At 33.8% G+C, this 27,504-nt stretch overlaps 1 protein-coding gene across 4 annotated transcripts in view; it reads right to left on the bottom strand.

The window, feature by feature from the left end:
• The window catches only part of LOC150095436 (latrophilin Cirl-like), a 343,806-nt gene extending 317,492 nt beyond the window's left edge, over positions 1–26,314 (bottom strand). For all 4 annotated transcript variants that reach the window (XM_090409783.1, XM_090409782.1, XM_090409784.1 and 1 more), the window contains exon 1: positions 25,981–26,314. The gene's annotated coding sequence lies outside the window, so the exon portion shown is untranslated. The remainder of the gene's footprint in view (positions 1–25,980) is intronic.
• Between the last annotated feature and the right edge of the window lie 1,190 nt (positions 26,315–27,504).

The raw sequence follows: 27,504 nt of genomic DNA, 5'->3' as shown, positions 1-27,504 counted from the left end.
ACACAACCTTAATATGAGAGTGGCGATACCATCCACTCTGCCCACCAGGTAATTGTTTTGTCTTAACATTTCCTATATAATCCTCGACTCCGCCATCGTAAATTTCTGCTCCTCCATTGTGCCAATCGCAACATTTTCCCTTCAGTTCAAGACACTGGTTCGAATTCTGTCTTAAGTATCTTTATCACGTTTTAATTTAGCTTAAATTAGATGAATCAACCGGACTCACAGGAAGAGTTTTGATCCTCAGAGTAGCATATCGATAGACTGAAGACGACACACACACACACACACACACACACACACACACACACACACACACACACACACACACACACACACACACACACACACACACACACACACACACACACACACACACACACACACACACACACACACACACACACACACACACACACACACACACACACACACACACACACACACACACACACACACACACACACACACACACACACACACACACACACACACACACACACACACACACACACACACACACACACACACACACACACACACACACACACACACACACACACACACACACACACACACACACACAGTTAGGTAATAATATAATACACACTGACTTTAGATCCCTAGTATCTACGGCCGTAATTTCAATCAAAATAGGCGCATAATTTATTAATATAATTTTATTATATGGATATTTCTCTTAATATAATTTGATTGTTTCTATAGCAGTTGCTTTCCGTTTCGGTAGTAATCTAAAGATTTAATTTTTTTCCCCATGAAATAAAAAAAAAAAATCAAATCTTTTAATTCGTACCGAAACGTAAAGGGACTTAAATGAACCTCATTTGAAACAATACTAAAACACCAAATAACAGAAACTAATTATAAAAAAAGGGGAAAAAAAAGATGTAAATTTACATCTGATAATTTATTTCTGAATTATAGAGAACAGTTTTTATCTTCCCTCATCTTGATTTCAGCCAGGTGTTGCTGTTTCTGGAATATTTCAGGTCTTTAAGCACCACGCCCGTTGGTTTCTCTTATCATATGCCTGCGACCAGTGCATAGCATACACACTGACGGAATACAAAAGAACGTCTTCCTGGAGCCAGGAAATGATATATCCTCTCTTATTTATTATCATCGTTTTTTAAAATCATGAATGATAATAAATATCGCCATTTTGTTATCTTTCAATTTTAAGTAAATTTTATAGTAACTAATGATTTGTTAAAATCCAAATTACTCAAAGTTCCTCCAGTTTAACTCCATTATGAGTAAAATCATTAAGTCAATAAATACTTATTACTGCTGAATGTTACTTCTTAGTGACAATATTGAAAAATACTGCCATACTGTCAAAATACTGAAACAGTATTGAAAATAAACATGTTATTTCCATTTATATAGCCCATTATGATTGCATGGCAACGATGACTGAAATGACTTCGGTAACGTTTTATCAAACGTTATTTCTTTAAGACAGAATTGAACTCGCATCGTAGAAATAATAATTTCACTAGTATCAATATATTAGATTAGCCATTCCCAAGTTTATATACAACTACGATCTTCTCGTATTTTTTTAAAAGTTATGTTTTGAAGCTACGCGAAGTGTAAATAAAAACTGCCGCAGAAAACATGCTTTTTGAACCATACAGATATCGAATCAAAATTAAATCGATGTGGTTATGACTAAAATAACAATGGAAAAGAGCTACTAGCAGTTTTAAGTTTGATCTACTACAGATCACAGTTTCAGTCCTTCGTATACAAAAAAAATAAAATAAATGAAACATTTAATAATGGCAAATAGAGAATAAACAAACGAATTGGGTGACGAATGGAAGAAAAATCAGGACGCATTCGTGAAAACAGTAACGCAGACCAAATGGGAAGAAAGAATCTTATCTTTCCGACAAGTAAAAATGGAAAAAAAACCAAGTAAGAAAACAAAAATTAGACTTTTCAAAATGATGAAATTAAAAACAAAAGAAAAATAAAGAGAAGAAGAATAGAATAATGTGGAAATTAAAATAGTTTTGGAACAGAATTGGTATAAGTCATTAACTTATACCAATGAATGACTGCAGACCACCATTAAAATATGCATTTCATAGTAACATTCTTGAATAGTGACACCACTGATTATAATGGTTTTAAAATAAACCAGTATTTTACAATTCCTAGCTAGTATTTTAGTAGCTAACGTCAAGTTCTATGGTTTTAATTTTGAGCATGGTCCTTTAGCTTTAATAAGTGCAAGCTGTTATCATATACAAATCATACTTTTTATATAACAATTATTTAAAATACTGTTCTGTTATCAGTACAAAGTTGATGCCCAATATGGGCGTAATTTCAAAATTTCTGAACACCGCGTATGCGTCTCCAACTGAACGATATAAGGAACGTTTGTAAGGAATAAAAAATAAATAAATAAAAGTATTTTCGACAGACAGTAAGTTAACGATGATGACAAAGTTTTTTCCCTCTCACGGGAACTCGAATTTTTCATTCCCAGAATGGAAAAATCAACTTGAGAAGATTTAGTCAAACAGTGTTAAGTAGCATATTTTAGGAATCCCTCCAATACTTTTGCCACTAATGTGTCTTACTCCTTAACATTATGATTTATGATTCAATCACTTGACCATTCTAATATTCCACTCCTCAGTCTACTCTTTTTCCTTTCACCAACACTGCGTATACGTCATGGATAATAAAAATTGAAGTGCGCGCCAGAATAAATCACTTGGTAATATTTTAGATGACAAACGAACTGTTTTCAATGACTTTTTAACTTTTGAAGTTTTTGAAATTGCAATCGTATTAACCTAAATAAAAAGGGATAAGAGTGGGGGATGTCATCCGATATCATCTTGGAAAATTTATTTAAGGAAATATATTTATAATCAAAAAATCGATTCACAAATTTTTTTTAGCTTTAATTCACGGAACCAGAAACTTTTTTCCAAATCACTTCCAGCTAACCAAGTTCATATATTGTAAAACCATAACTGATGCCATTTTTATTCATAATATACACGCATAATTCCATTATTTTCTTTTATCTTAAGGCTCGATGACTTGGTTGCGAAATCCATAGTAAAACTGAGAGTCTGCTTGTTCTCAATTTGCAAATCTACGCGCTGTCTCCGATTCCAATAACGCGACAAGCTTTCAAGGGTGCTACAAGAATATTTATTTCTTGTTTTTGTTTTGAATTCAACATTTCTCAACGATATGTGCCTCCGGGAGAGTGTAATACGAGAGTTGGAAGATCAAAACATATTTTAAATCTGTGCGTCTGTCTAGGAAAGGTGAAAACTCCTCGTGAGAGCTATCGACACTTCAGAAAAAAGCTTCTATAAATCGAAATCTAGAGAACTGAGAGTTATTTATTAAATTTTTATTGCTAGTGGTTCAATTGAATTTCGTCCTTTTTTTTAGCACCGATATTGATGAAGACGTGAGCGTTAATCCACAAATTCGTATCTAAAAAGTTTAATGTGAAATTAAATTATTTTACTTTACAAATCAAGTTCATGTAGGATCGTTGCAGATGGAACTTATTGATTGATTGCCTTCTTAAGGAAAGAGTGATTAAGAGGCAGTGTTCACCTAATTTCTATAACATTTGTAAAAGAGAAAACCATTGCCTTGGTAGAAAATTAAACAAAATAAACCACTTAGGCTTCTACTAAGAGAGAGAGAGAGAGAGAGAGAGAGAGAGAGAGAGAGAGAGAGAGAGAGAGAGAGAGAGAGAGAGAGAGAGAGACGATAAACAACCTCCATACTAATCATTTATCTTCAATTCTTTATCGTAGCTTTTCATTTGTAAGTGGGAGTGAGTTGTAATTTCCCCGCTGGCATCGTCATTCCCTATCTCTTTCGATGGATGTGCCGTACTTAGTGGTCTTATTTCGCATCGGAAGGACGAAACTGATGATTAATTAGATCGAAATAAATTTATCTCTTAGATGTTTCCCGGTCACATTTATTTAATCATTAGGAAGCAGAGAGCGAACACTCTTTCCGGTGATTTTTGATGTGGAACATCTTATGACGAAGCATCTGCTAGAATTCGGCATCTAGTTAATTAACTTCACTGCTTTGTCTTTAATCTGCTCTTCAGCATTTGGGCAAGACAAATTTTATCGATGCAGGTGAACCAATGATCTGAATGAAATAAATGTTTTAAATTATTTACTGTCTATTATGAGTTGTTTATTAAAAAGTATATGTTAAGAGATATGAAAATCGAGTTTGTTATAATGATATCTTAATGCTGATCATTAAATCTAAGCGGAACTTTAGACGATAATTTGCAAAAGTGAGGTTTAAAAGAGATTTCTTTTACGCAAGCATTAAATTCTTTGAATTTCTTCAGAAGTTATCTGCACTTGCCGAATAAATTTTTAGAAGCGATGCCAAATTAGATTTTTATCGCCGCTGAAAACTATAGTTATCCTATGGGAGGGCATTTTTCTGGCATTGAAACCTGAGGTCTGCGATGTTTACAGTTTATTTAATTATTGATTTTATTTATTTAATTATTTAACGGCCATGGCTAACAATATTTGACGCTGTGGTAGATGAAGCATATATTTCTTTCACTTTGAAAATATAAAATCATAGTAAATGTTTACTACGATGACAAATGAGATTACATATGCGGAGATTACAATGGCGAGTTAGTAGCTCGGTGTCCATTAAATACTGCTGTATGTTTCTTATGCAGATGTGGAGAATGTGGCCAGTAAATTACTACAAACAATATCACTGACACCAAAAGGTCCTCTCGTCCTAGACGGCATTCAAATCCTTGTCTTCCAGTACAGATGTTTTTCTGATTCTGCAAAAGGGAGTGAGTACTAGGTACGTATTAATCATCATATCTTTTAAAATTATTTTTAAACTAGCATAAAAATCCTTACATGGATGTTGCCTTTAGACACCGAAATTATATTCAAGGTGTTTGAGGTTTTTTCTTTTTTTAATTTCTGTATATAAGTTTGCAATATATTCACCCTCTCTCTCTCTCTCTCTGTCCACCTCCTTTTTTAATTCCACAAAAAATGTATGCGATTAAAGGACCATTTATTTTCGCCTCAATACCAATATGTGCATATTTTCTGTACTTTCAAGTAAAATTATAATCATCAGATATTTTATATTTCTGCCTAAGGCACATCTTACTGTATCAACCACCCAGATCTTGGTCTTCTTCTAGGTCCTAGCAACAAATATCTGCTTTTCTAACCTTTCCTCTCCTGTTCTGTTTAAGTGACCATACTACCGCAGATTAGCTCCGCTAAAACCTTCCTGAATGCTAACAACAAATGTTACCCGTTCTATTTATTTTGTTATTTTTTCATAACAAAATATATAACAAAGCTAAAAATAATATAAAAAGACGGATGTTTGTTTGTTTGTTTGTTTCTCCGCTATCTATATAAATATTTATTGTTGAACCTGTCAGCACAAATTTTTGCATAGCCTCCATTGCTATATATCGGTACCAAAACTTGTGACGGTTGAAGTCATTGCCCGTTTTATTCTTTACAGTTCTTTACAGTTGGCAAAGGATATTAAACTTAAAAATTTGCAAAATATTTTTGTTAATATGAAAATCTATTTTTTAGTTTACACGCAAACAAAATACGTGTTACGTGTTTTAATTTAGATAGGCTGCCCGAAATTTGAAAAATGACGTGAGAAAAGATTAGATGGGAACAAAATTAAGGGGTCGCAGAGTAGTGAATATCGATTCATATTCAATACTCGTGCTCAGTATTAAGGGACAGTTCTTAAGAAACCTTCACAATAATTTCCTGGTTATTCGTAAACTCGGAAACATTTACCATAGTATTCAGGTCTTTTAATTTTGTGCCCAGTAAAACTTACGAGGTCAATGGAAACAAAATGCCAGCCACATCGTAATTAGTTATTTAAGCTTTAGATTGGCTATTCGGTGTAATTGATTGTACCCCTTAGTGAGAGTTTACCAAGGGTGTGGAAGTGAACACATGCAGGAACGGGGATGTACAACTTATCAATCAAAGGTACGTTCGGTCGACCAGGCAGAGAGTGCAGTCAGATAGATAACCCCTAGCGAAAGAAAAGTGTACGTCAAGACAAAAGATAACGACCACCATAAGTTTCTGTGACCAGTTCTCCGCCTACGCGTAGAAATTACAGGGAAACTAAGTGCCAGAGGGATTCAGGGGCAATTCCAGCTAGGGAAGGGAAAAACAAGAGGGAAAGGGACGGGGGGGGGCAAGTGCAGGCAATATTTCCGGAATTAGTTACTATGATTGCATGGGAAAATATAAAGTGACCTGTCGTGTTTGTTAGCAGGTATTTGCAGATGGCTAATAACCTCATCTGTTACGCATAGTCAACAGAAACAGACGTGACCAAGCTGTTAACTGTTTAGAACTTTTTTTTTTTTTTTGGAAATATTGTTGAAAAGAGGAGTTATTTATATTTCACATATTAGTGACACTGAAATAAGACAGTTGGTGATAATCACCGGCACAGCTTTGTTTCTTGCATAGCATTAAAATAGTGGTAGCAGAGTACAAGAGATTTGTAGGAGCAATCATATCAACTGCGAAAAAATATATCCCTAGAGGTTACAGAAAAGATTATGTCCCTGGATGGAATGAAGAGAGTGAACATCTCTACAGAGAGTTCCTGAAAAGTGAGGATCCTGAAATAGCAGATGAATTACTACATAGCCTGAACTCATCTGGAAAAACAAAATGGATTGATACGGTTGAAAACCTTGACTTCAAACGATCAAGTAGAAAAGCTTGGAATCTTCTCCAACAGCTATCCACAACTAATCTACCTAAAAGAAAAAGCACAATTATCTCCCCTGAGAAAATAGCTAATCAAATCGTTAATATGTCAAGAGCACCTAGGGACCGTGAACATACCAAGAAAGTTAAGAAAGATCTTAGAGCTTTAAAAATAAATGCCCCTGCTTTCTCACAATATGCCTCAATCTTCACTATAGATGAAGTAAAAGCCGTCATAAAAGATATCAAAGCAGGCAAGGCCCCAGGCTTCGACGGTGTCCATCCTGAATTTCTGATTAATAGCGGGCCAAATACTATAAAATGGCTCTGTGAATTCTTTTCTGATATATTATTGACTGGCCGACTACCTAGCCAGTTTAAGAAGTCAAAAATAGTTGTTATTCTTAAACCTGTAAAACTACCCCAGGAGGCAAAAAGTTACAGACCTATTGCTTTATTGAGTTGCACCTATAAAATGTTAGAGCGCCTTCTGTACAACAGATTGTCCACACCAATTATGCAGCATGTCCCGATTGAACAAGCTGGTCTTAGAGAAAAACGTGGTTGCTGTGATCAAGTGCTCACTTTAACATCATACATAGAAGCTGGATTTCAGAAGCAAGAAAAAAACATCAGCTGCCTTCTTGGACCTAACAGCAGCCTATGATACAGTATGGCGTGAAGGTCTTATATACAAATTGCTTAGCATTGTCCCATGTAAACGGACTGCACACTTAATTTCCTCCATGATCACTGAACGTTTCTTTCAAGTTATATTAGGAAATAAAATGTCCCGACAACGAAAACTTAATAATGGTCTTCCACAAGGGTCAGTATTGGCACCCTTACTTTATAACCTATACACATATGACTTGCCTGCTACCATCTCACGCAAGTTCTGTTATGCTGATGACACTGTAATTGCCATTCGACACAAAAACATGAGTCAGGCCGAAGACGTACTTACAAAAGATCTGAAAACTATAGGTGAATATTATAAAAAATGGAGGCTCCAGCTCAATCCAGACAAAACAGAAGTATCAAGCTTTCACCTTAATAATCACATGGCAGATGTCACTTTACATATCTTCTTTGAAGGATGTTTACTACGACAGAATAAGTTTCCAAAGTACTTGGGCGTTACCCTGGACCGCACGCTCTCTTACAAGCAACACCTAACAAACGTTTCTGCTAAGTTAAGAACCCGTAACAACATAATACCAAAACTAATAGGCACGACATGGGGAGCAACAGCCGATAATCTGCGGATTACTGCTCTTGGGTTTTCTCTGTTGCCGAATATTGCTCACCAGTGTGGCTAAATAGCACACATGTTAAACTTGTTGATAGCCAACTAAATAATACAATGAGACTGATTTCTGACACAATTAAATCAACGCCCACACACTGGCTTCCAGCTCTTAGTAACATTGTTCCACCGAATCTGCGCAGGACTAAGGCTCTCTTACATGAGTATAAGAAAATCTTGGAGAACACAGCCTTACCAATACATTTAGATCTCCCAGACTTAAGTCTGGGAGATCTAAATGTATGAAAAGTATGAAGCAAGAAAAAATGACTTTTTTCTTGCTTCTGTACGACGATTGAGATCAAGACATCCACCAATACAATTAGCCCAACTACTACTACATTCTAACTTTGACTTGAAGCAAAAGTGGCAAGAACAGTGGGAGAGCCATACAGATGACATCACAAAATTTTCTCTCAATGAATTACAAGAAAGTTTTGATGCTTGCTCACACCTCCCACGAAAACCCTGGACTCAGCTTAATAGAATACGAACTGGTCATGGTGTATGTGCGGACATGCTTTTTAAATGGGGTAAACGACCATCCCCGCATTGTGATTGTGGAGCTCAGAGACAAACTGTGAACCATATTGTGACTCAGTGTTATCTCAGAGCATATTCAGGAGACAAATTGGACTTTTTAAGTGCTACACCCGAAGCCATGGACTATCTGACCAATATGGATATAACTTTTTAATTTTATTGGTTTTTAAAATGACTTTTGACTTTTAATTTTATATGTTATTAAAGTGTATTGTACTACATATTTTGATATTCATGCCATGCGAATAAGTGGTAGCATGCGTTTGCTGGAATGATCTAAAAGTCTCTGAAGATGTCTATAAAGTTTCGCAAAAGAATGACACGAAAAACTATAATAGAAAAATAGCCTTATTACATTTAAAAAGAAAAGTATAATACCAAAGCCTATATTTTAATGATGTCTTCACGCCCTATTAAAATGTAAATATGAAAGCAATGCATACGTAATCTACCAACAGTTCCGGATATGTTAAAACAATCAAAAATACAAGCAAGTTTTCAACATATATGACTGCTTTAAAAATATCACAAGTAAGGGAATGCATGAGATTGTTGCTCTCTGTTCTAGTAATAGATTCAATTCTTGCTTAAGCATGTTTGTCTATTTATTTGGAGTCAAACAGCGAACAGGCAGTTCTTTAGTACGCAGAGTTATTGCAATATATGATTGCAAATATTAGTGCTTTTCATTGCGTAACTGAAATGTTATCTCAGACACTGCTGAACTTCAATTAATAAATTCAAGACATTAAAAGTATGCTATAAAAAGCTACCCATGTTATCTTTTATAACACGGAAGAACAATATATGCTGCCTTACAGAGCTAATTTCTTTGAATAAAGTTTTAAACCTTCACTCAAAGAAGTTAATTAGTTCTTTCGGAAGAGACTAAAGTACTGATATGCACTATGATGAATTTTAATTAAGGAGAGGATTCTTCAGGGGAAAATTCGTTGTAATAATTTTCATAGAAAAATGAATGGCAGAATGAATAGAAGAATTTAGAGGAACTTATTACTGAAATACATTACTTAGAACAGTACGGCAATTTATTATCTTAGGGTGGTTTGCTTTAACACGGTATCACTAATTAAGTATATATTTTTCATTTTATGGAAGTAAAACTTTGTAATTTAAGAAATCCGGACTATTTTAAATTCTATTCAGCGAAGATCTTTTGATATCGGTTAAAAATATCAAAAACTTGTCCATCGCGGGACATGAACATTAAAAGTGAAATATTAAAAATTCTTTACATAATCGATTAATGGAAATGCTGGAGAGAAAATATGATTTCGGTATTTGTTCATATGTGCTTCAACGATTATTTGGAAGGTAGTGGTCCTGGAATGTAGCAAACGCTAACCGTATGAAAGACTACTACGAGAATATGGCTTTGCTCCTTAAACACTTAAACTACGTTGAAATTGATGGAACATTTTTAATGAAATTGTCATCTCATGAACGGTTTCAAACCATTTATGAAATAAACATAACACCTCTGATCAGGGTGGATTCGGATCCTGTTGATTAAAGAGAAGTACACTGCCCACAGAACCAACCAGAACGGCAAATCTCCTGTTGCTGTTGTTTTGGAATGATGGTGGTCGAAGCAATGAGGTATTATTATCTAAACTGTGTGCGTTCTGGCCATTTCAGTATTTGAATACCCTGCTTTGTGGAATGAAAATCTCGAGCTTTCAGAATGAAAAAAAACCTTTCTACCTTGGTATGAGACCGACTAACAAGTTGAAGAGCTTTCATAATAATTCTTCTTTCCATGCTAGACAGGATTCGAACTCAGTTCGAATTCAAGCTGAGTTCGAATGTCCGTTAATGCCGAGCCAGCCACCTAAACCACATGGTACATTTGGGATCGTCTTAGAATTAAAGCCCTTTAATGGAAATGCAACAATATAAAAATATAAAATATAAAAGATCTGATGGGTTTCACGAAATGCTGTTGCTTTTTATGCATGTGAAATAGATGAGCTAAAGATCGCCATTATTAGGGTACTGATAATAGCGAGAATAAAAATGGCCAGCTGGATAGAGTTTGTGCCATTCAAGAAATATGTTTCACATTCTCTGCTTTTTACAGACATTAAACTCGATGTGATGAAAACATTTTCTAAGGTTTTAAGTAATATGGTGAGGAGTTTCAGTATTTGAATGTCAAATTGCTGGGTTATACAAACAAATTATACAAAAATTAAATAAGACATTTTTATTGACCCTCAAATTCTCATGCACTTATGAAGGATAGTACTTCAATTGACACACGCGAAGTAATACCAAAATGCATGATGGGAGCTTTGCTGTTGTTACTGGCAATTCTTTCGTTTCTTTTAAAAGTGACAATCACAGATCCTGTAAACGGCATGCTACAGACATATAAAGCAATGGGGAGCAACATATCATTGAGATCCTCTTTCGGCATTCACATTTGGATATCTTGCCTCCTAACTCGTCTTCGGTATTTGACAGCTTGACCCATGGCGAAAATGAAGGATTTCTCCGTTAAGACGCGTCCTGTAGGGAACTTTGGGGCTTAGTCGAGTAGAACTCTGGATTGTCTGCTAGTTATCAATAAGTAATATGAGCTCTAAAAAGAACAATCCAAAAATTCTTGTCCCATCTTGCTCCCGTTTCTCAAATTTCCAGTTCCTTTAAGTTGATTATATGAACGCTGGATACAATTATCGCAAAATGGATCGGTTTGATAAATACGAATCATTGAAGTATCTGTTATTCCGAGATGGCAAATATCCCCGTTATAACACCGACTGATAGAACGAGAAGAGTGCGCATGTTCACAAAGCTCTTTAGGCAAGTAAACAACTAAGTTAGGTAACTATCGAGAACCTTGCTTGAAAAATGGACATTATTTTATGAAAATTATGTAAGTAAGATCTTTATTTAATTACGCAAATGTTTTTGATTTCGAGAATATGCAGGAGAATATGCAAGGCACACACACACACATAAATGAATCGTAATGAATCATAATATCTTCATAGTACGACGTGTTAAAGCCCGAAAAGCTTTTCCGTAGTGAATGCTATATATTAACAAGACGTTTACTATATATATTTCTGTCCTGATATTAGGACAAATGAAAACAGTTATATAATAAACATTTAATTACATAATAAATTATTGTCGTAAAATGAGCTCAATTTGTTCTCGGAAAATCATTATGCTAAATTCATGGAATCGCCTCGCCTTTCATGTATCCAAAGTTCATCGAAGAGTAATTAAAATTACATCAAATAAATATTAAACATTACAGGACGAATTATTGAGTTACTGTATTTTATGTTAGTATTTCTAGTGCTAAGCATTCTAGTAATTTTTCTAATATTTCCCGTTATTTCTCTTTTGGTAGAATTTTTAGTTGCCATTTCCTAATCGAATAAATTGTTTTGCTTTTCAAAAAGTGAACTACCTGAAGCAGATTGGGTAAAATTCTTTCGTAAAATTAATTCATTCAAAATTACCATTCTGTGGAAGGCCAATTGGACCGACAGGACGCAGATGAGTCCTGTGCTATGTGATGAAGCAAGAAATTTAAAATTTGATAAAATTCTGGAAGATTTTGCTGAACAAAATGCAAGGAAATGATCTTTATAATTTATTTTTGCAAACGTATAAACTATAAATGTGTTATTTCATTTTTAATATCATTTAATTTGGGAGCCACCGGTGCTAGAACAAACTTATTTACAAAAAATAAAAATAAATAAAAAAAAAGCGAAAAAGTTAGTAATTCTCTCAGGCTTTATCTACCTCTCCCTCGAAGTATGTATTATCGATACTGTTTTCATTAATCTGAACCTGAAATTTGTACATTATAGGTATAATGTCATCGATTTTTCTAAACAGCGTTCAGTCACATTCCAACTATCCTCAAACTAAAAACCTATTTTGAAATAAAACAAACGAATGAATGCAAAAAGTCAACCAGTTTTCGCTCTAAATAGTGATATCTTCACTAGTTGCATGATCGTTAAAAATAAAATAAAATTACTGTTATCACTTTTAAAGAAGAAAGCGAATTCACATCCACCCTAAAATACTATATTATTGCAGACAAATCTACGATGGATAGAATCAGACTGAGGAATAGATTTTCTTAAATACCACAATTAATCTTTAAAGAAATCCATTTTCTAGACAGAATGGAATCGTTCTGGTGGATGAAATCGTTCCGATGTGCCAACGCCAAACTTCGGTGCCAATCTTAATGCTGATACAATCTTCACTTTTATAACTCATTTTTCTCAGAAATCTCCTCCAATCGAATGATCCGATCAACCCGGACATCCAGGTCAGACAGTTCTCTGCCACGTTATTCCTATCGCCCCACTAATTATTACCCTCTAGTGCAGCTCCGGTGGAACGAACGTGTTCCGATGTAACATTGACGTGTTCTGCCTGCGGGAAGGCTGGATAAGAAACGCCGATCAGTCCATTCGAGGATTTAAGTTTTCTTAGTACTAACTGTGGCGCCCAGTCGCATAACTTACGAACAACTTCTTGTCGACTGCTGATTACGGCTGTAGAAAGGAAGTTTTTTCTCCATTAAAGATGGACGAATGACAAGAATATAACTACATTCAGGAAGTGCAGCTTACAAGGAAAATATGAGGGTATGCCTAAATGTGTGTGGGAACTGCCTTCTTTTTTATTACTGAAGTCACGATTGAAACACTTTCTACATGAACCTCTACACATACTGTATCTCACCGGAAGTATTATGAACAGAATAATATCCTCCAGCAGTCAAAGATGAAGCGTTATTACTATGTGGAAAATTTATAGCACTTCATTTCGTATTTGTCAGTTTCCTGGTTCATCATGAACTTTTCATTTACTGAATCAAAATTAAAGTCATTTAGATTTCCTCAATTTTATAATGTTCTTTGATTGAACTCACATATCGGTGGCTTTCTACTATCAAATCTCTCATTCAATGTCAAACAGTTAGGAAGAGGGAAAAAAAGATTACATTAGTTTAACAACCAGAAAATTGTGCAAAAATCTGCACTTCTTTTTCGGATTCAGACTTGATTCCCTTTTGGTAGGTGATGCAAATTCACATCCCTATGGTTTAATGACATTTAAAAAAATTAGTTCAGAACATTATTAACATTGCATTTTTTGAAACGAATTTTTCCTGCTGTTCAGAAAATCATTTTATGAATTTAAATGGTCTTATTATGCATCGGCACTTTTTAATAATACTATCAATAATACTATTCTAAATTCCTAAATATATTCCATTCTTGCGATCCTATTTCAGAATATTAGTAACAGAGAAAATTACAATATTCTGTGGTTCAGTTTGGCATTAAATGGACAAAGCTGTGCTTTCTCAGATTCTTCCAAGCCAGATATATTCCATTATGCAATGGAAAATATCTGGTTCGAATCTTGCTATGACTTAAGGAATCTTCATTTGAAGGTTAGTTTCCTGATCTCACAGAAAGATGTGTTTTCTCTTGATAATTAGGGGATTTTTTTTGCAAGGTAAGCAAACCAGCCAAAGAACATTAGGCAATAAACATGATAAATGTTTTCTTTCTTTCTTTTCTTATTTTTATCAGATAAAAAAAAATACAAAATGAATATAATAAAATTGGGTGGAGTGTAGATGGTATGACCTTCCACAGTCCTGGAACTTCATGGCTCATGGCTGTTGAATAATAATAATAATAATAATAATAATAATAATAATAATAATAATAATAATAATAATAATAATAATAATAATAATAATCTGTAACTTCCCAGAAAAACGACCATTAACTCTAGTCTAAAACTGCTTTTTTACCTAAGGGAAATATAAATAATTATTAGCAGTTTCTGTTTGGAATTTTTCATAATTTATAATAGTTCCCAACAATGATCATAATCTGGGAATGTCGCCAACTATTAAGCTTTGCATTCACAGTATCAATATTATTCAACTTACGGAATCCACTGGTGTATTTATTGATTTGAGAAAAAAAATTAAAAAACATTATATTTGTGGGTTCTTTCCTAGTGGATCATTTAACGACAATCTTTTCGAGAGAAACACAATGCCAGTAGGCAACCGTCTGATCGAGCACACCTCATTATCGGAACTAATCGACACTTCAATTGTTGCCGCCAGGATACCAAATTGCCGTAACATTTCATTAGGTGTCATTTAATCGGAGTTCACGAAACCTGAGGGGCCTCAACAGAAAATTCACACTCTTAGGAGTTACTCTGCTGCTCTTGCGATCTCTTTTACATCCTATGACGGTTTTAATGAAACTCTATTAAAACAAAAAAGATAAATATAATTCTGAAAAATTAATGTACTGAAGTATTTAGAGTTGCATTTATTTGGGTAATCAATGGACGGCGATGTGATAAATTTTCATCAGTTACGTTACAGCACTCTGCTGAGTCTCAGAAGGGATTTTATAAAATTTAGCAGGAAATTCAGCATTCCCAAGTTTTTCAATTATTAACTACATTTCTTTTAATGAAAGCTATGTATGTTGTTTAACTTTTTGATTAAACAGTTTAGAGTCCCACAGTTCTTGTTAAATTAAGTTTTTTCTCAATTTATTTCTCAATTAAAGACAATATTATATCAAACTTTCCATTTCTATTAAACAATACCTATTCTGGTTCATTTCAGTGTAATTTAAAAGCATTCATTGTACTTTCTTTCTTTCTTTTTTTAATTTATAAAAATATGGACAATACATTTTAGGAATACGATGTTGAAACCGGTATCCTGTCACACAGTAACAACTTTTTTTTTTTTTTATTGCTATGCTTTGTCGACTGTAAAAATAATTTTATTTTCTCACGATACAAGCCGAAATCTGCATAAGACAGAGAGAAATCATGACGTAAATACTTTAATCAATCAATATTTTATCTAAACATACTCCAAGGTTTGATATTTAAATTATTTTCTTGGGAGAAGTCACGCGAAAGTTGAAGACAGGTCCAGTAATTACCGTGATAAAAGCAGAACTTTTTTTTTTATTAAAAAAAAAAAAAAGGTAACTATCCCAGTGGATCAAAGGTAACGTTATATCGCAATTTCTTCACTACTTTACTGTAGAGTTTCTTTAGCGAAACTCTACCTTAAAGCGATGAAGTAGTTTAGAGGAGTTTAAAAGAAACAGTCGCCGCATGTGTGATTCAGTTTCACTTATATTCATATCATTTTAAATATAATAAATGTGGAAAGTGAAGGAAATCAGACAATTATTTCAACTCACATTTTTAAGATATTCTTGGAAATTATAATCCGCAATCCGACTTTTTTTTTTCATTTTTTTTTCATGCGTCCTCAATTCGAAATAGAAACATTATATGTTTTTATTACCAGGATGAATTTATATTTATGTTAATTTGTTAATTTTGGTTTTAACCAGCTGTTTTATCAGTTTTACATTTCGGGAAGGGAAGAATCCCCTAAATGTGAGTTATGGAATTAAATGACAACCGATATCCACGAGAAAGAGTTAGCGTTAAGTAGAAACCAAGAAATAAATTGGGCATGACTTAATAGACAAATGAACGCAATATTTAGAGTATAAAATATTTCTAGCGATAAGGATTGTTGGTTACAAATGATCAACAAGTCTCTAGAGGATTGACATCAGAGTCCTATCTCTCATTACAGGAGATTTGCTATTTATTTAGCAAAAATGACATGTCTTCTATAAATACTTCCATCGATCTGATGCTGCACTAAAAATATTCAAAAAAAAAATCACACCGGGAAATGGACGTATTAGGAGAGTTGGCACAGATTTCTACAAGTAGAGTGCGAGTTTCTTAAAATGAGAAAAATTATATAAAATATTACACAATACGATAAATAACAGTTATATTTTAAGATCAACTTTGATAATATGTTTCCATGAACAACAGTCTCTGATATATATATATATATATATATTTATTTATTTATTTATTTTTGGTACTGAAATTACAGTTTACTATGTAATTTGTAAGCAGAATATTTTACTCACTCGTATTAATACAACATTCTTCTTTAAACTAACTAAAAATAATAGTAAAGATTCTTTGGAATATCAATTATTTTATTTTTGGGAAATATAATTTTCGAGACTTGTATTACACATCTCATTCAACAGAAAAGATTTCTATTAGGGCGGTGGTGTGGTAAGCTTTTTTTTCGATCCATTCCTCGGAATTCTGAAAACTCTCTAGCTGACCCTCTTGAAATATTCGTCCCCACTGTGGCCTTTGTCATTGCAAAAGCGCTAACACTATTCTGAGGGTTTCTCCCACTACCGGCGTGGGGGAAATAATACAGATTCCGTTCCATCTTGAACCCCTATTGAGATTTATGGCAAGGGAACAAAATGTTTGGATGCTCATAGATCAGATCACTTGTCAGGAAGGCAAGAAACTTGAGGGAGACATTCGTTTTAAAGAGAGAGAGAGAGAGAGAGAGAGAGAGAGAGAGAGAGAGAGAGAGAAATTCCCACGTTGGGAAAGGCTGCTATATTTTCCGTTGGGGGATCGTAAGAAATAAGTAGCCACAAAGAAAACTAACAGTTCCACAATCGGTTATTTGGCTGGAAAGACCACAAGTGTTTTTATTGATTGCGAAGAGTACTAGAAAGTTCTTTGTTAAAACGGTTTTTACCAGTTATAATTATTAAAACATCAGATGGAAACTACATAATCCATATTTTACCCATGCAGATAAACTAAAATTTGGCGTAAACTTTTAAAGAAACTTCAGCACTACTTAAAAAACCGAATCTAATATATATATATGCACCTTTTATTATTTAGTGTAATTAAAGACTTCACTGAGTCGTTGGAATTATTTTGAATTCATCTTCTCTCTCTCAACAGGCCGAAACTCAAAATACCGGCAGATGGTGCTGGTGTTTGAAAGTTTTGTAGCTCCTAAGTGACATTGATTAGCCGTGGAAATCATAATATTGAAGTTTCCTTAGCAATAACAGTATGAAAGCAATGCAAACTGGTGGTCACGTGAACTCCGCAATCAATTTCGAACCTTCTTAGTGCAAACATTGGTTTTGCGTATTTGATATGAAATTTGGATAATTTTCATCTTCACAAGTTTTAATATGAAGCAATGGTGCAGTGGAAGGATACGCAACATTCAAGAGAGAGACAGAAAGAGAGAGAGAGAGAGAGAGATGTCAAAATTCAAAGATTAACATGCCACAAAAGCATTGCACAAATATTACTGTAATAAATTTATTTCTTAATCTTTGTACTTTGTGTGTTTCCCATCTTCGCATGCCATGAAAAGAAAACATAATGTAAATCACAAAAGAAAGTGTATAGGTTTCGTTGTACTCCGTACATCAATGAGCACCTAATTATGTTTGTTTAAAATTCAATTTTCCATATTCTGAAAACGAAGCCTCTCTAGCTTAGTCAGTTTTGGCGATGTCCTTTGGTGGAAAAAACCTCGGTTCGAATCCCGTCTAGGATGCAAAGGACTTTTCAAGTAAAGGTGAGTTAGTCTCGGAGGTGGCAGAGTTTCCTCTTCCAGCAAAATGAGAAGAATACACAATATACAGACAATAGGACACTACAGAAATAACGCATAACCACCCTATATCTGACGGAATTGACCGTCGATTATGATTTCGAAAGTCCGCATAGTACGATGTGGGTCTACTTGTTAGCAACTGGAAAAACTAATCTAATGCCAATTCCTTTCCTGAACTCAGTGTCGAAGATAATAGTAAAATTATTTTGAAATAAGACCGGATTTACCGTGCTTCATTACATACAGTCGAGAGTAATCATTGGTACACATCGTCTGCACAACTACAGTGTGATTACCAGGCATACTTTTTTTTTTAAATTATTCATCCAGTTTTTCTATTGTTATTGTAGTTTATTCTAAAAAGCAAATTCCTAATGATACTAACGAAAGTGTCAGGATTTAGAAAATGTTTATGAAAAATGAATGTTTTCAAATTTCTAATAGAAAAGTTCATTCTAAAATAGTATTATTTCTCTTGAGAGTATAAATTGAGAACGTGCTTCCTCTTAAATGTACCGTAAAATTATATAATAGAGAAAATGCTTTGATTGTGTTTACATCGACTGTGCTACATCTAGTCATTTGTATCGAATTCGATATTTTAATATAAAAAAACGAAAAAAAAATCAGCGGCTTTTTGATGAACGTGCAATAACGTATGATTGTGCAAGTGAAAAAGTGATTTCATTTAGTTAAAAGAAACTTTGCGAAATAATAAGTAAATTAAACAATTGTTTTGTTATCGTAAGTAGTTTGAACAGTATGTTACCCGCTTGTTTTAAATAATTAAACCGAAAATAACAAATTGGAAACCGAATATATATCGATAAAAAATAGCAAACAATCATGAAGTTCTTTATGAATCGTGTAGTGCAAGTAATAAGCACTAAGCAATAATAAGTAAAAGCAGAAATTATTTATATAATACATTTATTTTTCCATTACTTCAAATAAAAAGCAATTTCTTTTTTTTTATTTTTATTTTAAGCAAATAAATCAGAATACCTCAATTAGGTAGTGGATGTTTATTATCGCCCAGTTTGAGACCACGTCCTGATTCTCTAGAGCAGGATCCTGATTAATTAACCTTTAGCCCACCCACCATGTTTCGTACGATAGGTTTATAACCTTTTCATAGGTGCGATGACATAAAAAAAAAAACAGCCTAAACTGCAAATGTCAAAAGTGTATTTAGTTTAAAGTCGGGTGGAATGATGACAGTTATCGACTTTAACTTCTGTTCAGTGACAGATCTAGGGAGGAAGGCAATATGAACGAATGTTCTACTTCAACGGAAAATGTTAAATAAAAAAAAAGAAGTCATAAGTATTCGTCAATTGGTTCCCCTCAGAGATAAAAAATAATCTTATATGAACAATTTTAGACAGTATGATTTTAAAAAATTACGTTTTTTATATCTCAGACAAAACTATTTGAACGATGTCAGAAACAATAGAAATATATATATATATATATATATATATGTAGTAAGTATTTTACCTTGGGTATAATAAATGTTAAGAATACCAAGCAATTTTAAACCTGGTTTTACTCCATTTCCCAAGTAAGCAAACAGACAAGCAAGTCAAGTTTGCGCTTGCAAGTGATGCAAGTCTAGCTGATCCTACAGGTAGTGCAAGACCAAGGCAACTCATGGTAAAGGTGGCATAAGCTCTGATCACTAATCTTAATATTTACCCTTAATGCCAAAACACATCTCCAAGAAGGGGATGCATGATGTTTTGTTTTAAAGGCAAGGGGCCACTACCCAGACCGGTTTCGATCTTTATTGAGGTCTCATCAGTGGGAGCTAGGCTAGAAATACCAAGATTTAGTAATACAGAGCTTATAAGTATTTTACCAGAACAAGTTGCCATAAGGTGTTTTAACTTTATTAAATAAAAATCTCTGGAGGAGATATAATAAGATATTATAAGTATTTTACCAGAACAAGTTGCCATAAGGTGTTTTAACTTTATTAAATAAAAATCTCTGGAGGAGATATAATAAGATTAAAACACCTTATGGCAACTTGTTCTGGTAAAATATATATATATATAATATATATAATGTAAAATATATATATATATATATATATATATATATATATATATATATATATATATATATATATATATATATATATATATATATATATATATATATATATATATATATATATATATATATATATATATATATATATATATATATATATATATATATATATATATATATATATATATGAATTAAAAAAAAAAAATATATATATATATATATATATATTAAGAATCCGAACGTGGGGAGCTTGCTGTAAAATGGTATGAAAAGATCTGCTTCCAAGGTCTTTTCATGCTACTTTAAGCTTCCATTAAGCATAAGTGGTGTGTTATACCACATGAACGGAAAACCCTTCAGAAATGTCCGTGCACAGCAGCAGGATTTAAATTCCTGGACTGTTGGTAGATACATCAACACAGAAATGCTATCACTCGGCCATGCCACCGATAATATTTTCAGCGATTGTCTGAGATAACAGGTTTAATAAATAATTATTGGTTAACTGCAGAACAAACATCAATATAATTTTTATAGATTCCTTTGTAATTAACTGCAGCGAACCTAAATCAAGAATTGTGAATTAGTGTTTTTCTATCCTGTTGCTCCGAACATTACATTGTATTTTTCTCTCTTAAAAAATAGGACAAGCAGCACTTTGTGTTCTTTTTTTTTTTCGTTCTCGAGATCTGATATCCTGGTATCCTGGTATCTGATATCCTGAATAGTACTTGTAAATAATGACGAAATAATATAGTGTAGCGATAGTTTTGAATATAAATACAACATTTTCTGTTAATAATATAAAGAGTGTCTTTTATTATGTAAATATAAAATATAGTATATTTTATTATTGTGAACCGAAAATATTACTTGAGCAGAGTCCACAATTTTCTGGTCCACAATCTTGTCTTTCAAAATGAAAAGTTTTTTAAGGCTCTTTTATCACCGCTTACTAAATACTTAATTCATATTAATTTGATGTTAGTGAGACGAACAGTGACCAATATATATCTTGACTAAGTGAAGTCCAAAATAATTCTGGTAAGAATGCAAAGGATAAAAAAAAAAATAAAATATAAAAAAAGATAAATGATAGAAAATTCTTTTTTTTTATTTTATTTTCTCTTCCCACGATTTCAGTATTTACCTGCTATTCGCTGTGATAACGAGTCAAAAGACTACCTCCTTCGAGGCAGTCTTTCGACTTGTTATTACAGCGGGTCCAGTATTATTCGGGCTCTTGTTGAAAACAATTACAGAAATCCTTTGTTTCGAATTCTGCAAGTATGTTTTTTTTTTCATTATTATGTCGTAGGCTCTTATTCCCTTCAGTGCCAAGTTTTGCACCCCCCCTCCAAAAAAAGTCGCAAGTTTTCTTATTTGGGAAGTAAGGAGTGCATGGACAACGTTTGTAGTACTGAGCTAGAAATTCTTGCGCTGACAAAGCAAAGAGTGAAATATTGCGATATTAATCTTCTGGGGGTAATTTCGGAGATCCTTTTCTTAGCACATCTTCCCATAGACACCCTATAATATCTGAATAAAACGTTAGCACACAGTTTGACCCTTACGACGTATTCGTAATACACAATTCACGCACACACACACACAAGAGAGAGAGAGAGAGAGAGAGAGAGAGGGGGAGAAAGTGAAAATCGCTAAAGACTCGTCACAGTTCTTTACAAGTGTTATTAGTAAAATAACGCAAGGATAAGTTTAAATAAAACACGAAGGATCCAACAGATCATATTCTATCTACTCCCACAAAACGAAGTTATACTAATAGCAATAATGTCAATAATCCTGAAAAAGTTTGATTATGCCTCGCATTTATCGTTTTGCAGGATAACCTCATTATACGAAATATAATAAAGATTCCAGTGAGTTACATAATCAGTTTCTTTTAAGTGCAGTACCAATTTTCATAATAACCAGTTGACTTAAAACGATTTTTTAAAACCTTTCTCTTTAATGAAGCTCCCTAACTTTTAACAGTAAAACCGACCAAAATAAAACTCTTATTATGCTAAATATTAGATTCATTAATTCTTACGTCATATCTCATTCCAACATTTGAAACTGGAATATTATCCTCGTCTCCTTGTTATAACATACACTGTTAATAAATAGCCGTTGCACGCCGAATTTTACATAATTTATTTCTTCCTATCTGCTCCCCAAGTAATGCGGAACATTGATGTATTGATAAATCAAAGGCACCGTCGACTAACGAAACAGAGTAGTTAAGAACTTAAGACTGTTTATTTAATGAAAGCAAACACTAAACAAGATAGTATAGCTGTTATCGACCGCTGTTTCAAGTTCGTATTAGAAACAACGAGAGTGAATGAGAGAGAGAGAGAGAGATCCAATAAGTAAAGCCAGACTTGAGGAGCTTTTCTGGTTTAGAGCAGCGGATGAACAGTTTCCGCTTTAGCAAAGAAGATCACACCAATCTGAATATTGCATGACTTCCCGCTGTTTACTGAAAGTAAAAAATGCAGTATAAAATAACTTTAAAAGAAGTTTTACCTATTCGTTTATAATTTCGTTATAAATATGTGCTTCTAATGAAATACAAACGTTTCGTATACTAATTCGAGAATATGTAGTTATAATATTTCTCCGCTCCTTCTAAATCTAGGAAAAAAAGAAGTCCAGAATTAACGCATAATATTAACCGTTTTCAAAACATTTTTAATTAGAATAGTATTCTGCATTGAACATATTTAGACTGCAACTAAATCAAAATCTACGCAGATACGATGCACTCTTTTGGAAGTGGAGTTAAGGAAGAAAACTTATTTAAGAGAAAGTAGTTAGATTTTAATTAATAAAAAACGTATTATTATTGTATTAGTTCTTTCTTTTTAGTAAGTGTAGAAAAATGTACAAATGCAGTTGTATATTTCTTAAACTATTTGACAAAATAGATGGAGTCTGGAATTTTTTATGAATCTGTACACCAAATAGATTTTAAGCCTTTTTTTCCCCCAGAATGGCGATTACTTTTGACAAGAATAGGCAAAAATAATCAGGTACACAAAGAACAAAAACGAACAAACAAACAAATAATAACAACAACAACAACAACAACAAAAAAAAAAAAAAAAAAAAACGCTGACCCGAAATCACTCGAATTTATAATGGTTGTCAGGAGTATTTAATAATTCATTCCACCTATACACTATTAAAGCGATGTAGTAACCTCGTACGAATCCAAAAAGCTTTATTAGCCTAAATGAGATAGTCTTTCATCAAGCATCTTGTATAAGGATTTGGTGTAAGAATTAATACTGCTGTTTTCTTTCTCCACAAAACTTATCATCCAGTCTCAAAAACTCCACGTGAAACTTTGCAGCTTCAAAGAAATTAATGCAAAACTGAACAATGTGAAAACATGCATTTTTTAAGTACATTGAAAGTGCATCAGGTTGGTAAATGTGACCAGAAGCGTAAATGGGATCAAGCCGAAAAACAGTGTATCCACATTACGGTACCAAAGGCGTCACGAAAACAAGAGTCTTGTTATCCTTTTGCTTCAGCTTGGTTAAACATGCCTGCAAAATTCAGAATGGATATAAACAACAATAGTTCTATCTTTGCAGCGAGTTAGTTCAATACTATGCGCTATTTTGAAGTTATCTTTGATTTTTTTTTCATTATTTTTTAAATGGGAACTGTAATTCAGAGTTAGAAATCTCTTCTGAGATCCAACAGAAATAGCTTTTAAATTAGCCATCAGAAAAGTAAAATGCGTTGAAATCCTCTAGAGCAGTGTTTTCAAACTGCTGGTTGTTACCTACATTGGCGGGTCGTGGAATCAATTTAGTGGATCCGGAACCAGCATTTTTTTTAATGAAATGGAATAGAAAATATCACAGTGGATCGCACAGATTTTCAGGATGTTTTAAACTTTTAAATCGAGTTTTCCAAGAGATATATTGCTAAGACATTGACCAATTGTGCTCAGGCTTAAGTTACCCAGTGGTGTACGATGGTTACAGATTTTAAATGCATCCTATCGCCTCGTCGCTTGGTTTTAAAACTCTTACTTGGTTTGTTTCCGTTCCGAGAATATGTTAAACGCATATCCGAAATAATTTTAGATATCGAATACGCTGATAATATCTACATTTGACGAGTGAATTTTCTAATGATGTCATGTTATATACAATAAATTTAAGAAATTACGGCTAGCCTTTTCTAAAAGATATTCAAATTAAAAGTTGGCGAAAATTCTCATCCAGTAACGAGCTGCATAGGAAGTGATTGGTTTGGAAATTATAGAACTTCCTATGCAGCTTGTTTATAAATTCTAGGGTATGACGACCTCTTCGAAGAACATGAGTGGAACATTATTTAAACATTTTTTTTTTTTTTTGGTGGATATTTTTAGATAACGTACGGTTTTTGCCTTATGTGTAACTTAGCAAGCAGATGACTCTTGGTCCTGAATTCCCCCCCCCCCCCCTGCTTTCCATTTATTTGCCTCAGACAGTACTGTTGAGCATTTAGGCAAAATAATTAATGCAAGATTATTGTTCAGCTTCATTTGTTCATAAGACTGCAATGAGAATCATTTGGGATATTCAAATAAACATAATAAGCATAAGTAGGACAATAAATCTTCAACAGCACTGAGATAATCTAAGGAACAACCATACTTTCCAATTCTGTATGAGTAGCTTGTATATAGTGAGTGGGTTTGCCGTATCGTATAACACCGCCTCCCTTCATATGAACTAGCATCAATCGAAGCGTGGCTCTAAAGTTATAGAAACCGCTGTAACATTAAACCCATCAACTTCTCGCTGTATTTTATTTATTTATTTGTTTTTCATTATCGCCATCAATATGAACACGCGCTCTATTCGTATATAGTTTATTTAATTATTTATTGTTGTCAGCAAGTCCTAGTTAAGTCTGCGAACAGATTTCACATTTCCCGCAGATGATCGGAAATATCAGACTTTTACTTAACGAAACACAAAGCATTCCACAGATCCTTATGAAGAAAGCAAAACGATAATGAACGAGAATAGTCAAGTTCATAAAATGCACTTTAATCAAAATAAGTGTGAATTTTGATTTGGTGTTTACAAAGTTATTTTATCGCAAATGATCCAGAACGTAGATCCTTCTCCGCAAAATGAGCCTTCTTTTATAGGTTATTTTCCTTTTTAACATTTTAAAAATATAGAATAAAAATCAGAAACCAGTGATAGAATAATTTTGGTAATCATTTTAGCAATTCGACTCAGCACAAAGAACTCTGACGCACATCTAAATATTTTAAAACATTAATTTAAAAACTTCAAATTGAAAGAATAAACTCGGATTGCAATGTGCTAAACGATCTACCGTTTACTAGTAAATCACTGTCTTGGAATCGAAATAAAAAAAATAATAAAAAAATCATAATAAGCACACCAACTGCTTGCCAACAAGTATCAACCTTCTATAATAATTGTATTCCTTGCATCGTTTGCACTATTCAAATTAATATTAGATAACAAATTAAAAAAAAACAGTAGTACGCTTTTTAAAAAAAAAAAACATGGATAATTATAATCATGTGAAACGCCCAACACATCATTAATCGAAACTGTCATGTGCTAAAAATCGCGAACAATTTAATGCCTCGTCAACAAGAGTTAAACCAAAGGTAAGAACTGAAACAAACTTACCTGCGGTTACTGGTAATGTCACATATTATCCATCTCTAGAAAAGAAGTGTCCTGTGGCTCTTAGCGGATGCGAAAATTTGGCTGCAATCAGTGAGGGAATGTCTCACAATCGTTTGTAAGTATCAGCGGCTTCTGTGAGTGAGGTCACTTCATCATCGGAATTGGATCTCAAACCGTCAACTGACCACGACAGTGGTTCCGAAGTTGTCCCTGTTTTCCCGCCGCTTCTTAAATGGATGCTTACACAGGAGATGCGCAAGGTGTGCTACATTTTCCGAATAAACACGCGCACAGTAACGGTACCAATCGCAAGTGACAGTTCAGTTCTTTCTCCTGCACTCTTTCCGGCCCTCACTCAACCGCAAGCAGCAGAGAAACAACAGATCATCCGTAGAGCGGCGACCGTCTGCAGCACGCACTGGTATGTGCCCTCCATGCTGTCTCCGGATTGGCTATCCTGTTAATGCAAAGGCGCCATCTAACGGCTATGGTATTCGGAAAAGAAGGGCGATATAGGTAGACACTACGACAGACACGACATCGGACGGGGAGTGGGGAAGAAACACCCATTCACGAATAGCCGTAAGAATAGATGCACGAACAGTCAGCTAAAGCATGACGCTAAAAGAACAAAGCAACAACCTCTCCGGACTAAAAAAGTTTACCTGAGTTAGCCACTCTGTTCTCCACATCCCGCACGAACATTGGTATGTGTAGGCTCAAGGTCGTTGGGCATTTTAAAGCGTCCACCGTCTCGAGCAACAGTTCTAGCCATGCAGGTGTCTTCATTTTTATTTTTTTTCAAATTTAAAAACGTCTCATGCGGTTTTAATTGTATTTATCAAAGATTTTCCTTAAGAGGCCATTTTTCTTTAATTTAAAATTTACGCGCATTCATAAGTATGAAAATCCTAAATGTAAAAATTCAGAGTAAAATAAACGGAGATTAGTAAATTCTTCATTTCTGTATATATACACAGAATTCTCACGGTGATTAAGAAAACAATAATTTTATCTTCGTTTTTTTTTTTTTTTTTTTTTAAGTATGAATGAAGACATGAGCGTTTTAAGCTTGAGCTGTTTTAGTGAGTTGCTGTCTCCTCTCCTGACTTCTTTTGTTAGAAGTAAAAAAAAAATTGACAAGTATTAGAGCACGATCTTTGTGAATGCTTCCTATTAATACTAGGCTCTGGTCTGGTTGGCCGAGTGGTTAGCGTGTCCCCTCTCCAGCTAAGAGGCTGAGGGTTCGAATCCCGCCGTGGGCATGGATGTTTGTGATTGTGGCACAAACTTTGTGTGGAAAGGGAATCTGCGACTCTACCATTTATTCTAGCAGAAGATATCATTGCCAAAACCATGTGAGGTAATTATGTAGGTACTCATCACTTTTATCTTTCATTATTAGCATGCCACATCCAAAAAATGCGATGCCAGTGCTAATATTACAACTGAGAGTTAGTTGTAGAGCCACCTTAACAGTTTAACCTGAGAACTTTAGCAGGACTATTTTAATCAAAGGTGAGC

The sequence above is a fragment of the Typopeltis vanoorti genome, chromosome 20, assembly GCF_054136105.1.
Source record: "Typopeltis vanoorti isolate ZY-2024b chromosome 20, IOZ_Tvanoo_1.0, whole genome shotgun sequence".
Lineage (NCBI taxonomy): Eukaryota > Metazoa > Arthropoda > Arachnida > Uropygi > Thelyphonidae > Typopeltis > Typopeltis vanoorti.
This window is presented reverse-complemented; position numbering and strand designations above follow the sequence as displayed.